General features: G+C 45.8%; 1 non-coding gene across 1 annotated transcript; it reads left to right on the plus strand.

The window, feature by feature from the left end:
* Positions 1-584: 584 nt before the first annotated feature.
* On the plus strand, positions 585-715 carry LOC123073126 (small nucleolar RNA Z247). Its single transcript, XR_006435592.1, has one exon. It is a non-coding gene; the product is annotated as a small nucleolar RNA Z247 (small nucleolar RNA).
* Positions 716-13,673: the final 12,958 nt, after the last annotated feature.

The following is a 13,673-nucleotide window of genomic DNA, read 5'->3' on the forward strand; positions in this document are numbered from 1 at the left end:
AGCTCCCAAAAATCGCGTCAAGCTTCCTCCCTCGACCGAGATCATGTCCACCACTGCCGCCACATCTCTGTCCGGCACTTCGGGCGTGTTCACCACCACCTCGTCCTCCGCCTTCGCACCATCTTCGTCCAGCACTACCGCGGGGTCTCTCGGATCGCCACCACAGGAGAAGATCACGAGGGGAAACTTCCTCTTATGGAAGGCCATTGTGTTGCCTCATATCAAAGGCGCTCAGATGGAACAAAACCTCGACGGGAAGAGCCCGCCACCGCTGGCCACCCTCACCGTCACCAAGGATGGCAAGGAAGAACAAATCTTCAACTATGCTCGATCCCTCTGGTATACACTACAGCAACAACTTCAAGGGAATTTGATGGGATCTCTCTCCCGCGATATCCTCGCACATGTCGCAATGTTATAGACGCTGGTCGAAGTCTGGAGCGCCATCCACGTCATGTTCGCCTCCTAGAGCCAAGTCCAAGCCACCAACACCCGCATTGAGCTCACCAACCTAAAAAAAGGTAACATGATCATGGTTGAATCTCTTGGCAGGATGAAGTTGCGTGCACTGCCGCGGCCCTCTCCGACTCGAAAATCGTCTCCAAGATCCTCGCTGGCTTGGACATGGAGTACAATCCGGTCGTGTCCACACTTGATGCTCGAGTGGAACCCATCACCGTCGAAGAGCTGTACAACCAGCTGCTGAGCTTTGACGCCCGCGTACCCTCCTTCATGGCGGCGACCTACGACAGTCGTCTGCCAACTCTGCTGCTCGTGGCCACGGCCGTGGGCGTGGTCACCAGGGGCAAAACCGTGGCGGCGGATGCGAACGCGGCGCCCCTCATAGCGACGACACTCACTCTGGTGGGAGATACGGCTACAACAACGGGGGCGGCTACAACAACCCCAACAGCAGCGGCGGCGGCTTCAGCTCCAACAATAGCTGCTGTCCTCCCGCCTCGCGTCCTCGCCCCCGTTGCCAGCTCTGCAAGAAATCTGGCCATGAGGTCATGGATTGCTGGCATCGCTATGATGAGAACTTTGCCCCTGAGGCTCGCCATGTTGCTGCTGCCATGCGCGAACAAGGAGGAGATGGCGTCTGGTATGTTGATTCTGGCGCCACCGATCATGCCACCAATGAAATAGAGCAACTTGCTCTTGGCGAGAGGTACCATGACGCCGATCGGATCCATACTTCTAGTGGAGGAGGTATGGACATTTGCCACATTGGTCAAGCTTTAATTAATTCCCCTAGTCTTAAACGTGATCTCGTTCTTAAGGATGTTCTTCATGTCCCACAAGCAGATAAAAACCTTGCGTCCATGTCCCGTTTAGCCATCAATAGTAATGTCTTTTTTGAAACTCACCCTCGTTATTTTTTCATCAAGGATCGGGCAACGAGGGAACTTCTCCATCATGGTAGATGCATTGGGGGTCTCTACCCCATCACATCTGAAGCACTTAGTCGCTGGCGTCGTCAAGTCTACTCCGTCATCGAACCCTCCTTGGAAAGGTGGCATCAACGATTAAGACATCCATCTTCAGTCATAGTGAAACAAGTAGTTAATAAAGACAATCTTCCTTTGTCACATAGTTCCATTAGTGACTCTGTTTGTGAAGCTTGTCAATGTGCAAAGAGTCATCAGGTTCCTTATCCCAAGTCTCATAGTGTCTCTCATGCTCCTTTAGAGCTTATTTTTAGTGATGTATGGGGCCATGCCAGAGATTCTTTTGGAAGAAAAAAATATTATGTGAGTTTCATTGATGACTACAACAAGTTTACTTGGATTTATTTACTCAAGTATAAATCTGAAGTGTTTTCTATCTTCCAAGAATTTCAGAAACTTGTTGAAAGACAATTTGATAGAAAAATTCTGTCAGTCCAAAGTGACTGGGGAGGGGAGTATGAGAAAATCAACTCTTTCTTCCAGAGCATTGGGATTGCTCATCATGTGTCGTGTCCTCATGCACATCAATAGAATGGCTCTACTAAGCGCAAACATCGCCACATAGTTGAAGTTGGCCTCTCTCTCCTAGCTCATGCTTCCATGCCTCTCAAATATCAGGATGAAGCCTTTATTACCACCACTTATCTTATCAATACGCTTCCTAGCAAAGTCATTGGTAACTCTACTCCATTAGAGCGCTTGTATCATCAAAAACCTAACTACAACTATCTTAAAAGTTTTGGGTGTGCTTGCTACCCCAATTTGCGTCCATACAACCATCATAAGCTTGAATTCCAATCCACTCAGTGTGTCTTTCTTGGTTATAGCAATCTTCATAAATGGTATAAGTGCCTTGAAATTTCCACCAGACGCATCTATATTTCTCGCGATGTTGTTTTTGATGAGACACTCTTTCCTTTTGCCAAACTTCATCCTAATGTGGGAGCTTTACTTCGTGCTCAAATTGCACTTCTACCAGATTCTGAAGCACCTTCTGATCACGGGGGTGAATTAACTAAGCTTGATCATGTGCAAAAATTCCAAGGAAATTCTGATTCTGTTGCAATTTCTACTAATCCAAACTATGATTTTATGTGTGAGGAAACAAACAAAGAAGGTGCGGAACACGCTGCAGATTCGGCTGACAGCACGTGATCCGAGACGGATCCACGCGCTAAGCCTGTCATCTCTGTTAGCGCGTGATCCCAGGACGATCGCCTCTTGGGCCTAGACTCACGTGGGCAGGCGGCCGATCGTGCAGCCCGTTGGTCCCGACGCGTCGCCTCGTGCCACTTCTCCACGTGTTGAGCCGCCCGCCAGCCCATGTGCGAAAAGGGGTGAATCTTCTGTCGGCGCGTCACCGTGGGCCTCCTCAGCGGCCGACCGCGGGTGCGTGTCTGGCCCCACAGCGGCCAGTCGCAGCTTTGCCCCTGGGTCTTCGACCGGTCGGGCACCAGAATCTGCCTTGGATTAGGAGCCGGCAGATTCGTTCCCTACTTTGGATAGGGAACCGGCTGGATCTTCTATGGCAGATATAGCTTCACTACGATCGTGTGTACCACCATCCACAACGGCTGCTCCTGTGCCTCCTACAACTTCTCTTCGGCAAACAACATCCCGGTCAGGTATTGTCAAAGAAAAACAGTACAATGATGGTACTATAAGGTATGACAAAATCAAACATGCCTTTCTTACCACTTCTGGTGAACCAATTCATTTGCATGATGCCCTTGCTAATAAGGATTGGAAGGAAGCTATGGATAATGAATATGATGCACTTATGAAAAATAAGACTTGGCACTTGGTACCACCAAAGCATGGAGATAATATTAGTGATTGTAAATCACTAGTAGAAAACAGGGCTTTGGTTAAGGCCGGGCCAGCCAATTAGTCCCGGTTCAGCCCAGAATCGGGACCCATGGGGGCATTGGTCCCAGTTCGTGAGCCCAGGAGGTCTGCCGGGCCTCGTGGGGGCATTGGTCCCGGTTCGTCTAGCCCCTTCGGTTCCAGTTGGTGGGATGAACCGAGACCAATGGTCCTCGCTCCTGGCACACCACCATTGGTCCCGATTGGTGGCTTGAACTGGGAGCAATGGGTGTTATTTAGTCCCGGTTCCAGCCACGAACAGGGACCACTGATGTGCCTATATATACCCCCTCGCCGGCAGCAGAGCACTCCACACTGCTCTATTTTTTCTTGCCGACGAGGGGAGGGCTTTGTGGTGCTCTGTCTCACCTCCTATACACATGAGTTGTTCGATGGAATGCCCGAGCCACACTACTTAAGCTTTCTCCTCTCCAAGCTCCATTTTCCTAAATATTTGTCTAGGTTTAGCGGTCCGTCCTGTCCCGTCCCCGTCTTCACCGCCGATGATCGCCCGCGCCGATCTCGTTGCCGGCACCACCGTGGTGAGCCTCTTGTTCTTATCTTCTTTCTGAAAGGAAAAAAATTATTACTTGTATGTTTAGGTAGATACTTGTATAATTTTATTACTTTTATTATAGCTTCTTATTATATAGTGCGATGGTTTTGGTATCTGCCCCCGTCGGCCCTCGTCTTGTCTATGATTCAGATGTGGTATATATTATCTTCTATAACTATTTGGTTCATTTATTGTTTATGACAATTATGCCGACCAACATGACATAGATTTTATTTATCTAGGAGGTATGTGAACCTGAAATTCCAACCGACCCTATTGTCGACAGGTTAAATTTAGTTGAAGAAGAAAACAATTATTTGAAGGAAAAAATAAAAAAATTGAGGAGGAGAAGATGATATTGGAGTTGCATGTTGCGGATGTCGTCGATGATCACAAGATCAAGGTAGATGCAATGCGCTTGAAGATTAATTTTTTTAGAAAATATGCCATTCGTACCGAGGTTTGGTATCATTATGCCGTTGGATAAATTGTTACCTTGGTTGCGATTATGATCGCATTTGTTGTTGCATTGATTATTTTTACATAGTTTCAATGTATGGTTTAATTAGATGGTTTGGAGAGATATATGTTGTTCAATGAGAACTATATATGTACTTCGGTTTTAATGTGATGATGAACTTCTATTAATTTGGTCACTTATCTATTCATGATGTTTTGTAATGGTTTTTGACACACTTAATTATATATAATGCACGCAGATGAACCGACAATGGATGTACAGTGACAGACACACCTCCGAGTACATTAAGGGTGTGCATACTTTTCTTGAAGTGGTTGAGGCAAACAAGCAGAATGGTTTTATGTGTTGTCCATGCCCTATATGTGGGAATACGAAGGCTTACTCCGACTCGAAAGCCCTTCACACCCACCTGCTTTATAAGGGTTTCATGCCACACTATAATGTTTGGACCAAGCACGGAGAAATAGGGGTTATGATGGAAGACAACGAAGAAGAAGAGGACGATGAAAACTATGTGCCCCCTGAATACGGAGATGCTCCAATGGGGGAAACTGTTGAAGATCAAGAGGAACTAGATGATGTGCCCGATGATGATCTCCACCGGGTCATTGTTGATGCAAGGAGACAGTGCAAAAGTCAAAAGGAGAAACTGAAGTTCGATCGCATGTTAGAGGATCACAAAAAAAGTTTGTACCCCAATTGCGAAGATGGCAACACAAAGCTCGGTACCGTACTGGAATTGCTACAGTGGAAGGCAGAGAATGGTTTGCCTGACAAAGGATTTGAGAAGCTACTAAAAATATTGAAGAAGAAGCTTCCAAAGGATAACGAATTGCCCGACAGTACATGTGCAACAAAGAAGGTTGTATGCCCTCTAGGATTGGAGGTGCATAAGATATATGCATGCCCTAATGACTGCATCCTGTACCATGGTGCGTACGAGGATTTGAACGCATGCCCGGTATGCGGTGCATTGCGGTATAAGATCAGACGAGATGACCCTGGTGATGTTAATGGAGAGCGCCCCAGGAAGAGGGTTCCTACCAAGGTGATGTGGTATGCTCCTATAATACCACGGTTGAAACGCCTGTTCAGAAAAAGAGAGCATGCCAAGTTGATGCGATGGCATAGAGAGGACCGTAAGAAAGACGGGAAGTTGAGAGCACCCACTGAGGGGTTGTAGTGGAGAAAAATCAAGAGAAAGTACTGGGAGGAGTTTGCAGGTGATACAAGGAACGTATGGCTTGGTTTAAGCACGGATGGAGTTAATCCTTTTGGGGAGCAGAGCAGCAATCACATCACCTGGCTCATGACTATATGTATCTATAACCTTCCTCCTTGGCTGTGCATGAAGCGGAAGTTTATTATGATGCCATTTCTCATCCAAGGCCCTAAGTAACCCGGCAATGCCATTGATGTGTACCTAAGGCCATTAGTTGAAGAATTTTACAGCTGTGGATTGGAAATGGTGTACGTGTGTGGGATGAGCACAAACAGGAGGAATTTGACCTGCATGCGTTGCTATTTGTCACCATCAATGATTGGCCTGCTCTTAGTAACCTTTCAAGACAGAGAAACAAGGGATACCACGCATGCACGCACTGTTTAGATGACATCGAAAGTATATACCTGGACAAATGCAGGAAGAATGTGTATCTGGGGCATCGTTGATTCCTTCCGACCAACCATCAATGTCGAAACACTACTAGGGAAAACCTTATACACAGAATCTTACCAGGAGCGTGGTTTAAAAACAAACGCTACTGCTAATTAGCAGCAGCGCACTCCAGAAAAACGTGCTGCTGAAAGAAAAGTAGCAGCAGCGCGTTCCAGCAAAACTGCGCTACTGCTCTAATTGCCATGACCTCGCCGTCTAGCTAGTTATAGCAGTAGCGCCTTATAACAAACAGCGCTACTGATACAGATGTTAGCAGCAGCGCACTTCTTTAAAACTCGCTACTGCTAGGTTCGGCCCAATAGTTTAGTCCCACCTCGTTCCGCGAACACGGTGTTTACCACCTTAAATATGTTACTCCTAGTTGGTCTTCACTGAACTCTATGTGTAGAATTTGTGGCCACAATATGAGTCTTCTCCGGTTCCTATCGGAGAGGACTCATATTGACAATTCAGATTGTACACAAAAAGATCATTGATGGCCAATGTATTTTTGCATTTGACAGACAACTTAGCAGTAGCGTGCATACTTGCGCATAGCTGCTGCTATTTTCGTTAGCTATAGCGCGTTTTCTTACCCGCGCTACTACTAACCCTATCTTATCCCACGCGTACGGCCGACCCTTCTCTCTCACTCACTCTCCCCCTCACTCTCGCCCGCGCCGATAACCGCAGCCGTTCGTCGCTGCTGCCGTCGTCCGTCCACCACCGAGGTACTCCCTCCTTCCGTCCCTCCTCCTCCCACCATGCCCTCCTCCCTCCTCCTCCCACCATGCCCTCCTCCCTCCGCCTGCGGCTACCCCCTCCTCCCTCCTCCGTCGGCAGCCCTCCTACCACAGCCCCTCCCTCCTCCTCCTCCCATCGCCCCTCCCTCCTCCTCCTCCCACCGCCCTCCCTCATCCTCTCCGGCCTGCCCCTCCCCCTCCTCCTCCGGCCGCCCCCTCCCTCCTCTATCCTTCCTCCCTCCCTTGTCTCTGTTCTTGCAAATCGTACTTTTTTAGCAAGTGTAGGTGTTTTGAATAAAATAGAAGTAAGAAAATTTAGCAAGTGTTTAATAGAAAATAGTTTATTTAGTAAGTGATTAATATAACTAGTTTATTTATATTATGTACTGAATAGAACTAGTTTATTTGGTAAGTGCTTAATAGAACTAGTTTATTTATAGTAAGTGCTTAATAGAACTAGTTTATTTATAGTAAGTGCTTAATAGAACTAGTTTATTTAGTAAGTAGTTAATAAAACTAGTTTATTTAGTGTTAGGATTATATATAAGATATTTTCACATGTTTTTTTTCATATTTTGAACCATTGAAAGGCAATGACCATCGATAAGTGGCCTATGTTTTGCCAGAGTGTTGATTAATTTCCGTTCTGGCAAAGTTTAGGCGGTCGATATGTCCTTTTTTAGCTAAGGTCATGCCGAATTTTTTGGGTTTTGCCGTCGAGTTATAATCTTTGAATTTTGAACACAGGAGATATCTGATGACGATGGGATCCCGGAGTGCGGGTACTGCTACGATGAGCGTGGTGTGTGCGACAGGTTTCCCCACCTGCAAAATGATAGGTTTTTCACCATGAAGCTAGAAGAGACCTTCAATGTTTGTACGGTACGCAATGACAAGCATTTCATCATAATAAATATCATCACTTGTGCTTCTTTTGTTCAACGTGTCATTTATGGATTTTTTTTTCAATTCGACTAGTACATCCCGTGCCATGCTAGACCATATGTATTGGAGAAGCTTGGTTTTAGTTTAGACGACTTTGAGAATGTGGAGACGAGGAGGGCTCACTTAAAATCTAAACATGCTTACGAGTTTCTGGTTAAGTTCTACAATGCGGTCGATCGCGCCCATTTCGGTTGCTCTAATTGGGAAGCTCTCTGTAAGGCATATGGATTTGAGGAGGGAATGTGAATAAGATTTGATATTCGCCCCGAAGATTATTATGATGATGATAATATCGACATCTGGGTGGATGTGGATATGCCTCCAGTTTTACCTAGATGTGAGTTTGTCAAACTAATTTGTTAAGTTTAGTAATTTATGTTGTTAATTTAAAAATATTTGTTGTTCATTCGTACTAAACTAATTTATTTATAATTGTCAGCTTATTTCTTATCTTCAAGAAATACTCGGAAAGGTAGTAGACAGCACATACTACAGCGATGACTCCAAGCTTAATTGTGAGGAGAAAGGTTATCTTGTCTCATTCATAGAAGATGTTGAGGCCTTCAAAACCAGTCACTCTATCAGCCCAAATTATACTAGATACGTGCCACTAGTCCATAAATTGCTTGATGGTAAATTCATTGCCAAAAACTTGGTAAGATTTTATTAATGATGGTAACTTCATTGCATACATTATTCTTAAGTAAACTACATTGCTAACTATATATGTTACTATTTCGTTTTTGAACAGAGGCTCTCGAAGCAGGTTGTGCCTGACATGCTATGTACCGAAGGTGATATGCATATGGTTAGCTTACGACCAACTCCTTCGGAGGCTTACCATACCGCATACTCGATTTCTTCAAATGATGGAAGGCTCAAAATCAAAGAATGGAGCAAAGTGATGAATGCGCACACGCAAATAATTGGAGACAAAACGAATGTGCGCAAGCAACAAGTTGGAGATAAGTTTATGTCCATTCTCCATTATGGTGAAGGATCGGTTTATCTGTTTTATGGTATTTTAGCTAGGAGAGAGGAGTAGGTCCTAAGTATTAAGAACAATTAGTTAGTGTTGATTATATATCACTACAATATCTTAGACTTGATGGTGATGCTGAGTAGGAGTAGTGATTATGAGTACTATGATGATGATGATGAGTTGTTATTATAACTAGTGACGAAGTTGTTATATGATGTCTCATCATGGACAAAAATGATGATTATGAGGAGTTATTTGACAATGATATATTATGATGATAAGTTGTTAATGATATTATGATGATGATGATATATACGTTATTATGCCATTGGGTGAAAGAACCGTGGATTAGTTTCAAATGGATGGATCCAAAGTGACCATTGGTTACTTTGGATCCATGCACTTGAAACTAATCCAAAGTTCTTTCACCTAGTGATTTAATAACTTATTATGATGTTAAAACAATCTCTAAATTGCTACTGTATGAAAAAGTGTATACAGGTGTATGAATACGACCTAAAATTAAGAAATGGAACTAGGAAAAATAGTAGTAGCGATTGTTCACGAAAGCGCTACTAGTAATTAGCAGTAGTGTTTGTTTGGGTAAGCGCTACTACTAAGTAGATATAGCAGTAGCGCGTGCCAGCAGGTGCTACTGCTAAGCTTTAGCTGTAGCGCCTTATCAGTAGCGCGCCCGAGTGCGCCACTGATAGGCCAAAAACCAGCGCTACTGCTAGGCTTTTGTAACGCCCCGGATCCGATGCGCTAGGTATCTGCCAGTTATTCGCCGTCGTTTCCATGTCATTTGCTTGCGTGTTGCATTTTATCATGTCATCATATGCATTGCATTGCATACGTGTTCGTCTCATGCATCTGAGCATTTACCCCGTTGTCCGTTTTGCAATCCGGCGCTCCTATGTCCTCCGGCGTCCCCCTTTTCGTCTCCTGTTGTGAGTGGGTGATAAACTTTCTCGGAATGGCCCAAGGTTTGCCAAGTGGCCTTGGTATAGCACCGGTAGACCGCCTGTCAAGTTTCGTGCCATTTGGAGTTCGTTTGATACTCCAACGGTTAACCGAGTTGCCCCGTAACCCCCTTTCTCTTTGCAGCCCAACACCCTTCCAAAGTGGCCCAAAACCCATCTAAGTCTCTTCCATGCTCTCGTTCGTTCGATCACGATCGCGTGGCCGAACACCGCTCCTCATTTGGACTCCCCTAGCTCCCAGAATCTATAAATAGGTCCTCCCCTCCATTTTTCGCGGATGAATCCCCCCTAACCCTAGATTTTTCCCACCGCGCCGCGCTGGACATGTCCATCCCCGGCCGGGCGCGTCCGCCGCCGCGCCCAGCCAGCCAGGACCCGCCACGTGGCGCGCCGCCGCCTCCCTCCGCCGTGGCCCGCTCCAGCCCACGGTCGCCCCGCGCCGGGCCGCGCCGGGCCCGCCCACGCCCGAGCCGCCCCCGCCGCCGGAGTTTGCCGCGCCGCCGCCTCCGCGCCCGAGGCGCCGCCGCCCCGACCGGCTCCGGCCCTCGCGGCTCCGGCCCTCGCGGCTCCTCCGTGCCGTCCCTCCGGCTGGCGCTCGCCGCCGCCGTGCCGCGCCGCCGCCCCACCGACGCCGGACCCCACCGCCCACGCCGGAGCGCCTCGCCGCCCCGCCGCCGAACCTTGTCGCTGCCAGCCGCCGCCTCCTCCGACCGCCTCCGGTCGCCGCCCGCCGTCGCCGGACCCTGCCGCCTCGCCGGAGCCGCCACCTCATCGCATGATCTGGGGAGTGGACGAGATCCACCACTCCCCCGAACCAAACGCCCCGTCCCTGCCCTGGATCTCCTCGACCCGCACGCCTCCGTCCCGGGTTGACTTTTTCCCGGAGGTGATTTTCTGCTAAGTCCCGAAATATTTTGACATTATCATGCCATGTTCATTGCATTGTATCTCTGCATCCGTAGCTCCGTTTTGTGCGTGTAATATGTCAAATTGTTCGTCTCCATGAGTACATCATTCCATTACATTGCATCATATTCATTTGAGTCCATCTTGATGCCTGAATCATCGTTGCAAGAGTGCTTAATAATGTTGCCTGCTGTCTGTTAACAGAACATTCTCATTTGTCATTTTTGTCATGTTTGATGTGTGCATCCTATGAGATTGATGTCTACATGTGTTTTGATATATGCTATGTCTTCTTTACAGAGGTGCTTACCATGTATTTTTGTGATCAATGTGGTGACTAGCACAAGCATGCAAACTAGGCTTCGTGATATTGCTGGTTTCAGTCCATGTTTTGCTGTTATTTTGATGCCATGTAAACATGATGGTACAGAGAGATCCATGCATATTTTGAGATACTTCAGTAAGGATGTTTTGAACATATGGTTATTGTCTATCCATTCATGCCTCTGGTTGCAATTATGGTGTAGTCTAGCATGTCATTTTCGTGCTCTACTTTTGCTTCAAAATGTTTCCTGGCAGATTGTTTACATGTTATTCAATTTTGCCAAGGTTGCTATAGTTGATCCTTTTTTGCGGGGTTGATCCTTGCATGTTATGGACTTGTTCTTGCCTTGGTTTATTTCATAAACATGTCTTCTTGATGATGATATGCTTATCTTGTCATGCAATGACTTGTGGTGAGTGAATCAAGCTTGTTAAGTAGGGTACTTGCTGTTGCTGTTTTGCTAGGTTGAATCTGTTATTTCGTGATGCTAACTAAACCTGCTTCTACAAATCATTATATGCATAATCTGGAGATGTTCACTAAATATGTTTTGTTCTACATGTTATGCTCTATCTATCCATGCCCCTGGTTGCAATTGTAGGTTGCTGTAGCTTGTTCATATCTTGCTCCAAAGTTGTTTGATAATGTTGTTGTCAGCCTGTTAACATTAAGTTCAGTTGTTGCCATGTGTTTTGCTAGTGTTCCATGTACCCTATGAACTTGCTCTTGCCATTCTTAGCTTCATAAACATGCCTTCTTACTGTTGGTTGCCTTTCCATGCCATGTTTTGCTCTGTAGTGAGTTGCACAAGCTTATCAACATGCCTTCATAATTCTGTTTCTGACATGTATGAATCTGTATTATAACTTGCCATGTTTACATGGGTGCCATCTTATCTTCTGGTCCTTTTTGGCTCATGGTCAGTAAAGGACAATTGGTCTATGCATTTAGTAGGTTCATTCCATGCCTTTGTTTGCCATGATAAGTTCCTATAACATGTTGTTTGATAGCTCTAAACATTGCAACCTGATGTTATTTTCTGCAAAGTCTGAACTGTTATTATTTGCAATCTTGCCATGTGTGTTTGAGCATGTTCTAGTGATTTCTGGAGATAGCTCAGTGTTCATGTTTTGTTATGCTTTACCTATTTATCATGCTCATGCCTTTTGTTTTCTTGTTGAGGTCCTGTAGCATATTGTTTTGATGCTTGCAATATGCCTAGTTGCTGTTTTGGACAGCTTGTCCTTTAAACTTGTTTCATGTGTGCGTGTTGAACCGTTGCTCCGTTTTGAGTGTGCTCTATATGAAACTTGCTTAGAATTGCATGTAGCTTCATATTATCATGTTGCATCCTTGTTTTGAGGTGTTTTCTTGATGTTTGTATGCATTTTGCATCAATGCCATGTTTAACTTGTTTTGCTCATATCTTCTAGGCCATAGCTCCGAGCTAAATGAACTTTATATGTAACTTGACTAGAATCTCATGTAGATCATCTTGGTGCATCTTAACTTGCTGTTTAACAACTTGAATATAAGATTTATTCAGATATGGACCAATTTTAAAATTTGCATATGAGGACTTACCGGAATTGTTATATGTTGTTTTCGGCCTCATTTAAACTTGCCTTGATGTGTTGCTCTTGTTTGCATCATCTCTTGCCATGAGTAGCTTCATGTAGTCTTGTCATGCATCATGCTTGTTTGTGCATCATGCCTTGTTTATGTGTGGTGTGTATACCTTGTTGTGTGCTTCTTCTCGATAGTTCCCGTTTCGTTGCGATCGTCAGGATTCGTTCGTCTACGCTTGGTTCGGCTTCATTCGTTCGTCTTCTTCATGGACTCGTTCTGCTTCCTTGCGGGATTTCAGGCAAGATGACCGCTACCCTGGATCTCACTACTATCATTGCTATACTAGTTGCTTCGTTCTATCGCTTTACTGCGCTACCTATCACCTGTTTATCGAACCTCCCACATTGCCATGAACCTCTAACCTTTGACACCTTTCCTATGCAAACCGTTGTTTGGCTATGTTACCGCTTTTGCTCAGCCCCTCTTATAGCGTTGCTAGTTCCAGGTGAAGTTGAAGATTTCTCCATGGTGGACAGGATTTTTGTTGGGATATCACAATATCTCTTATATTATTAATGCATCTATATACATGGTAAAGGATGGAAGACTCGGCCTTTTGCCTAGTGTTTTGTTTCACTCTTGCCTCCCTAGTTTCCGTCATACCGGTGTTATGTTCCCGGATTTTGCGTTCCTTACGCGGTCGGGTGATTTATGGGACCCCCTTGACAGTTCGCTTTGAATAAAACTCCTCCAGCAAGGCCCAACCTTGGTTTTACCATTTGCGTCACCACCACCTATACCCTTCCCTTGGGTCGGCCAACCCAAGGGTCATCTTTATTTTAGCCCCCCCCCACCCGGGCCAGTGCTTGTCTAAGTGTTGGTCCAAACCGAGTAGACTGCGGGGCCACCTCGGGGAAACTCGAGGTCTGGTTTTACTCGTAGGATGTCTCATCTGGTGTTGCCCTGAGAACGAGATATGTGCAGCTCCTATCGGGATTGTCGACGCATCGGGCGGCTTTGCTGGTCTTGTTTTACCATTGTAGAAATGTCTTGTAAACCGGGATTCCGAGTCTGATCGGATCTTCCTGGGAGAAGGTATATCCTTCGTTGATCGCGAGAGCTTATCATGGGCTAAGTTGGGACACCCCTGCAGGATATAATCTTTCGAAAGTCGTGCCTGCGGTTATAGGCAGATGGAAATTTGTTAATGTT

This window comes from Triticum aestivum, chromosome 3B, assembly GCF_018294505.1.
Source record: "Triticum aestivum cultivar Chinese Spring chromosome 3B, IWGSC CS RefSeq v2.1, whole genome shotgun sequence".
NCBI lineage: Eukaryota > Viridiplantae > Streptophyta > Magnoliopsida > Poales > Poaceae > Triticum > Triticum aestivum.